The sequence below is a fragment of the Cryptomeria japonica genome, chromosome 11 (genome assembly GCF_030272615.1).
Source record: "Cryptomeria japonica chromosome 11, Sugi_1.0, whole genome shotgun sequence".
Classification (NCBI taxonomy): Eukaryota; Viridiplantae; Streptophyta; class Pinopsida; order Cupressales; family Cupressaceae; genus Cryptomeria; species Cryptomeria japonica.
In genome coordinates this window covers 392,378,057-392,386,030 of record NC_081415.1, presented here as the reverse complement: position 1 = coordinate 392,386,030, position 7,974 = coordinate 392,378,057, and positions in this window count along the sequence as shown.

Here is a 7,974-nt window from a genome sequence, read left to right as displayed (position 1 = left end):
CCAAGGTGGGCCCACGCACAAGCATGCATCTCGAGGCGATGGAGGAGATGACTGAGTGATGATCGGGTGGACCCCACGCAGGCACGCTTCCCAAGGCAGACAAGCAAAATTTTGAAGAGGAATGCCGGCTTAATGAGTGAGCAAGTTCGAGATGGATCAACGGTGCACGCTATTTTGCGAAAGGAAGATGCACACGAGTTACACCCTGCGAAATAGCGAAAGTGAACGAGAGTCGTCCACGTGTTGTGATAGATGGTCATGTTAGTTCTGAAGATGACATGGCGATGAAGTGGCGTAGAAGCAAGCAGCCCAGTGGAGGTGACGTGGCCGACAGGTGGCAAAAGATGAGGTGTCATCCCAGGTGGCATCCGGTCAACCCCATCAACCAATCAGAGGCCACCACGTGGCAAGGTGTCAGAGCACAAATGGAGGCAAAAAATCAAAATTAAAATGAATAAATGATATAGTTCTGACTATATTAAAATTCGAAATATTTAAATGACTGAGCACAAATAGGAATTAATTCGCCCAGGGTCTAAATTTTGGCCAAAATATAAAGTATTATATATCACCGGAAAGCTCTCAGAGTGAGGAATCTAATTATGAAGTTAATTTTGACAAATGTGGGATATTTTGGAGGAAGTTTCCACGGGAACAAAATTCAGTTAGAGAGGAGACACTTGGCAATTCAGTTGCAGATTTGATTTGGTTCCCTCTCCCTTTTATTCCGAATTCTTCTCAATTGTAAGGGTTCCAGAAATTTGGAAAAATGCTCCAGATTTGATGGCTTCCATTTTCTGAAAATCTTGACCCAAGTTTGTAAATGCTTCTGTTTGGTTTCAGGGTATAGAGATTGCAGTGCAGTGTTGTAAATATGGTTTTAATTACAGGTCTTACTGGTGCCAGGCATGAGTAATTTCCCACAAGATTGTCTCTGTGATATGTGTTTTCATTATTATGAATTCAATCCTCAAGGAGGATGAAATTTGTCATCTCAAGGAGATTGTATGATTGTTTGTAGGCATTCTTCAATGAAGAGTTTAAATTCTATAGCCAGTCATAAATAATGAAATATGTATCCAGATCTGATGAATTTGTGAATGAATCAAATAGTGCATTAATATAAGGTATTGATGCATGAATATCTTGTTTAAGGAAAACAAACTTGCATCTATGATTCATATTTGTAGTTCTGTGAGTGACTCTGCTGCCCAATGAACAAGGCACTAGTCTTTGACAGATTTGGGAATGGTCTCAGATATACATTTTAAAAGATAAATCTATTTCCCTTTATGTTTAGGGGTTAATGTTCTATCCTTCCAAAGCTCTATTTCACCTATTATTTGTATAAGATCCAGCCCATCTGTACCTGTTACCTAATTTGGTGAGCTTGTGGAATGGTTTGTCTGCTCATTGTTGATGCAGTCTTATGTTTGTGATTATTGTATTCAATGCATCAAAAGGGTGTCCCCCCCTAGGTCTAGCAGAACCTGAAGTGCAGGAGGATCATTAGGATCCTATGTTATGTTGTCCAAGCTCTGAGGTGTTTCATTGATTGAGATTGGCTATCTCATAGATAGATTTATAGGTGTCTTGGGTTATCACTTTTGGTGAACAACAGGTTGAACTGCATTAAGGTAGTAGGCTAACGTATAGTCATTGGCAAAGATAGGTACATTCATAGGTTGGTTTTGGAGACTAAAGTCAATTAGTTCAGGATGTACCAAGGATAAAGTTTGAACAGGTTCGAGGGACTTCATGGTATTATCATCATAACTTCGGACTGACAAGTCGAGTTCTAGAAGACTACCTTGCGTAAATGTCTCGAGACCAGGAATAGTTACAACATGATCATTGAAGTGCATGTTAATATTTAGTTGACCAAATCCAATAGACCTACTCATAGCACTGTTCTCTATGCCAAACTGGACTACATATCGTGGTTTGACAGTAACAAGATCAGTAGATAGATTCCTGACATCCGTGACAGAGGAGTCAGAGTTTGATACTGAATAGGTATTGTCATCAATAGGACTATTGTCGGAGTCATCAGAGTCATAAGAGGAAGTTTCTGACTCTTCTTCAAGTGATTGAGTGAATGCATGTATAGTGTCAACACCCACATCTTTGATGCTACAAGTTCCTTCATGATTTGGTTCATTTATCACTTGTATTTGACATACCTGTTGACATAACCTTGATGGCTCTATGAATCTCTGTCTTCTACTCCATTCTACTTCTTCTGGACTAATGACTGGTTCTATTTCTGTAGCTTCCAATTCTTCTTGTGTAGTTCCATACTTGATTTGTTCTGTCCTATTAGAAGGAGACATAGTAGGTGAAGAATTTTCTTGTGTCCTTCGTCTTTTCATCTTTTGTTTATAGTCTTCTTGTCTTTTGAGTCCGATTTCTTCTATCTCTGTTTGTAATTTTAAGCGTATCAGGTCTTGTGTGTCATTTGTGATATCATTGGACTCTTCTAGAGTTTCTATACTAGATGTATCTGAGAGATGATCTGAACCCCATTCATACTCGTCCGAGTTAGTTTCTGAATCATCTACTTGATGAATAATGATGAACAACAGATACCCCAACTAGTACTGAGAGGGGGGGGGGGTGAATCAGTACAGATAAAACTTTCTCAATAACCTATCTAGTTAAACCAATACCAACCGTTTATCATCACTACTGAACTTAACCATGGTAATACCGGTTAAACACAGTAAGACACCAGACACCATAAACTGATAAGTTTCAATACTTCAAATACAATCAATACATGACATCGACTTCACCCATAAACATGTACATGTGATATGCTAGTAATAACTCTGCATGGATAATCTTTCAACCAAATCATTTAGAGACATCACATGAAAAATGCATAACACATAACACACATATTTTTCACGTGGAAACCCAAATGGAAAAAACCACAGTGGGGATGAATACCCACAAGCTTGTTTTGAACTCTTTTGAAGCTCGCCTTGTTAGGAGCCTAGTCTGGTTAAAGACTTTATAGTAAGGTTCTGTTAGGAACCGATCCTGTTAGAGATCACCTGGTTAAGGGATGGCTATATACCCTGTTAAAGGTTGGAACCCTGTTAAAGGTTACCTCGCTAGAGGATTTAAAGAACTCAATGATCTTGAGTCACCTGGTTACAGGTTTTACAATAGGCCTATTAAAGCTACTCGGCAAAGGGATTTTACAACTGTTGAAATGATTAGAAGACAACAGGTAAAAACTCTGATATGATAATAGTACTATATGCCAAGGCAGATCCTTTTCATATCCTCTACTCTACAAACACACTCTACAATTTTCCCTCTTACTGGTCTGGAAAGTATCAAGTATCTCTTCACTCAGATACATACACACACAACATTTGCCAACAACTTTCAAATACGAACATCATCGACCTTATAGGTAATAGATAGGTCGGTAGCATAAACCTTAAACCCTAAGCATCTTAGGTTTACAACACAAGCGGTCCAATCCTGACCGTCAAAACATATTGCATAGAGCATTACAATTTCAAATAGATCACAAGACAATCTGCATCATTCATTCATCACCGCTCATGGGAATCAGTAACCCATCACGCTTTCTTCTTATGCCACTAAGAAGAATGATCATTCCCGAGGTAGACTTCAAACGCGGTCGATCTTCTTATGCCTCAATCCTTCACGCACACAAAGATGATGTAGCACCTCGATCACAAAGTATCATCAGTTCATCACACAAGTTGGATCACCAAACCGATAACCATAGAGCTGAGACTACCAACCGGTAATCACACTTAGTGAAACCTCGACACCGGTTCACCGAATCTCCTCATACCTCTTCATATCGGTTCGCTTGAACTTATTGACATAAATGACAACATACATTATCGTCATGTCAACATACCAGTTCATCATATGCCAAGGATATCCAACACTACTTGTTGTCTACCAGTGTATGTGACTGGAATTTTCAGTGGTGCAAACAATTCTCTGATTCTTTCTACCTCTTCTCTCATATCCTCTGGAATTTCTACTCCTTGTAATGTTGTAGCTGATACCATTGGAACTTGATTATCGGTTGTTTCCTCTTTCTTGATTGCTAGTTCTTCTTGTTCTTTTTCATACTCTTCTTGAGTCTATTGAGTGTTTACTTCCTGTGATGTTGAACCAAAATCGTGTTATCGACAAAATCGTTAAACTTCCATTTTCTCATCACCATTTTGGTTTAACTTCTGGATCATATGGCCTAGAATTGTCTAGTAAGGTTATCAGATCATTTGCCAATAAAGTTTTGAAAGCGGACTCGTATGATTCCTCTAGAGGAGTGAATTTGCATTTAGGTTTTGAAAGCCAAGGTTTCTCTTTAAACCACTCTTTTACTTTCTTCGGAGGATTTTCTGCTACAGTTTCAACTACTTTGAGTTCTTGTGTGCCACTAGCCAAGTTAAATATCATGGATTTTGATTTTGCTTTAATAGTGTCTACTACTCCATCATTAACAATGTTTTTGTTGTTGTCTTTGCCATATTTCCAATATTTTTTTTTTCTTTGGAACTAGAACCTTGTTGTGTTTCTTCCTAGAGTGAGATATCTCCTTTCTTTATAAGCACATCTTCCATTCTGAGGGCACTGTCTACGATTTTGTTGAATGAAGGGTGTACTTGAATTTGGATACTTTATTTCAATTCAGGTATTAAGTTGTTGATGAAGATATCCATCTTCTCAGAATCTGGAATAAGCCATGAATATCTAGAGAGCATCTTTCTCCATCGTTGGAGGAAAGTGAGAAAGGGCTTTCCTGTATTCTATTTGGTTTGCAAAGCTCTATCATAGTGAATGGATGATGAATGTTATAGGAGTATTGTTGTAGAAACAATTGCATTAATTCTTCAAAAGTTTTTATTCCCATAGGTAGGCTTGAGAACCATTCCATAGCTTGTCCTCGTAAACTTCTCGAGAAAAGGCGCATGAGATATGTTTGTTCGTGCATGAACTCCATACATAAAGCACAAAATTATCTGACATGATCTTGAGGATCTGAGTTGCCATCATATTTGTCAAATTTTGGGATCTCCACTCGTGAAGGAAATGAAGGCATGTGAAGGTTTTTATCAAACAGAAATGGGCATAACATGTCCAGAGAATATTGTTTTGATGATTTATCCTTGTTTTTCAATTCTATGATCTCAGTCCGTAAGGCTTGTAATTGTTTGTTTACCATTGTTAAGGGTGTCTCTTCCTCTTTAGTGATGAGGGCCTCAACATTATAACCAGTAGGAAGTTTAGCTCCTTGCTTTTGCTAGCTCTAGAAAATAGTCTTATTTTTCTCTAGCCATGATAACCTTCATTTTTTGGAAATCTTTATCTTTTTGACATTTCTGTATATCACTTTCTGGAGGTTCAGAGGCTTCAGATTCACTTGATGAGGAATCACTATTAGTAGCCTAGATACTGATATTGTCATAAGCATTGTGTTTAGCAGCTCATCTTTCTTGTTTGTTTCAGATATGGTAGGAGACAAGGGTTGATCATAAACTGGCATATCTGATGATGAAGGTTTATTAGTGAGAGGATCCTCTACATAAAATGGATTATCCTGATATGAAAAGGATTGTCCTTTGCCCTTGGTAGATTTCTTATTAGAACTGGTTTGAATAGGCATTTTTATTGATTGGTGTGACCTAAAGCTATTTGTGATGCAGAAGTCAAGATCAAATTTGGAGCTAGTTGTTCATTTAATGTATTGATTGAGAGAAGCAACTAAGATTTAGTCTGGTTTCAGGAAAGATCTATCCTGTGTAAGACGTGATCTAAGTTACCTAGTTTGATTTAAGAGAAGTGACTAAGACTCAGTTTGGTTTTAGGAACGATCTATTCTGTGTAAGACATTTATCTAAGTTACTTAAGTTTGATAAATGGTTGATTGAACTAGCTGAAGGATGATCAACAAAATCATGCAACACAACGACAAAAGTGCACTGTTTAGATTTGTTTATGCTCAGAATGATAATAACCAGTTTTATGCTCATTGTAGACTATTTTAGCCAAGTTTGACTATTTTGGACTGACAAAATCAAAGATTCGTATGACAGGTTTTAGAGGACTAGACGTCAGTTTAATAGCTTCAGGACGATAATTTTTTTTTTTTCGTACGAGTTGCTGCCTATGTTCGCACGACAAATGGGTATACCTCAGACAAAAAACTAATCAATGTAATGTTTTTTCATATGACATAGGAATAGAGATCAGATGATAATTCCCTAAGCAGGATGACAGTTTATTGGATTTCATACGACACAGATTAAGGACCCAGACGACAAACTGTAAGACCTGATGAAATTTTGTACGACAACAGTTATGTGGCAGGACGATAAATCAGAAGACTCGTACGACAATTTACTGGACAAAGATAAAATTTTGATAGAAAGGGTTTTCAAAGACTGACAACGACCAGTTTTGAGATGGACTGAGTTTTTGACAGCTGATGTAGACTAGTTTGTGACACGGACAGAGTTTTGACCACTAAGTTGGACTAATTTTTTATATGGACAAAGTTTTGACCGTTGAGTTGTTTATTGTTTTCTCCAGTTTTTGGTATTTCAGTTTCAAGGATGAAAACACTGTAAACACACAATATGTATAATTACTTCAATCATAACATGCTAACCCTATGGAAAATGGTGAGAGAAGAAAACCTTTGCTTGCAGACTTAGGTACACACCCAATAGCTAATCAGAATACGACCGCTGAGTCTCACGCAATGGATTCTCAATGTCGTATTAGCCGACTCCAAACGCTAATGGGGGCACAAAATGACAAGTATCTTGGGAGAGTTACTATCTCTCTTGCACAAAGATTATCCCCCCTTTCGGAGGTGAAACGGGTAGCTTCTAATCTTAATTGGAACTAGTAAGGGATGCGTTCGGCGCATCGGGGTATAAACTCAATTAAGAGGTCTCCAGCCTTGAAAACCAAGGTTTGATATACGCGAAGGTACAAAGGAGAGCTATTCTTGAGCACTACCATTGACTTGATTTTCATCAAATCACGTTTATTTTATAGTGGGTTGGAGTACTTGGCGTTTATCCATTCCCACTTGGGTCGTTCCCCTCTCACCGACCCTAATGGCTTTGGCCTTATAGGCTCCTCAGGAGGGCAAGCCCACTAAAGTTACACAAATCTTAAACCTAGAAAAAGCCTCAAGGGTCTAGATTTCTAATTATCTATGCAGACAAGAGCATACTCTCCTACCTCTCAGAATTTTCTTAAAACATGAAAGATAGATTTGTTCATTAACTAGATAGCAATTTAGATGAGTAAAAATGAATTTAAAGAATACACAATGTTTACTCGAATCTTCTCGGGCAACCTGCAAAGACAATGAATCAGTAGTCATTTTGTCTTTGTTTGACAAACATATTCTTCAACAAGCATTCTACAAAAAAAAACTGATTAGGTTGTGAAAAATTCCTCAAACGAACAAGCAAGCCAGGGTCAGCATTAGTATGATAAAAATTGAAAAAGAAAACCTAAAGAATGAAATCTTCTTTTAACCCAAAAACACAGAATATCGTACGATGATTCTCACCGAGTCATATGATAATTCATACGAGATCACACGATATCTGTAGTTTGTCGTTCGGCACTGTGGGAAAACTCGTACGATATTTTGCAGTAACTGTATAGACGAAAATCCAAAAAAATAAAAAATATGAAAAATAAGAAAAAGTTAGTCTTGGAGGTCGAAAGATGTAGTCTTGAGCCCCATGGTGGGCGCTAGAAATGTGTGTGTGAAAAGGTGGAATGAGTATCTGTAAGCTGTAAGACACAACACTTCAATTAAGTCATTACATGTATGGTTAGACAGATATAAGAATGAATAATAAAACCATAACAAATCGACCAATTGCCTTCTAAAAGATGTGAGTATAGACTTGCTCTTAGATTTGTATAACCAATACCAGTGAC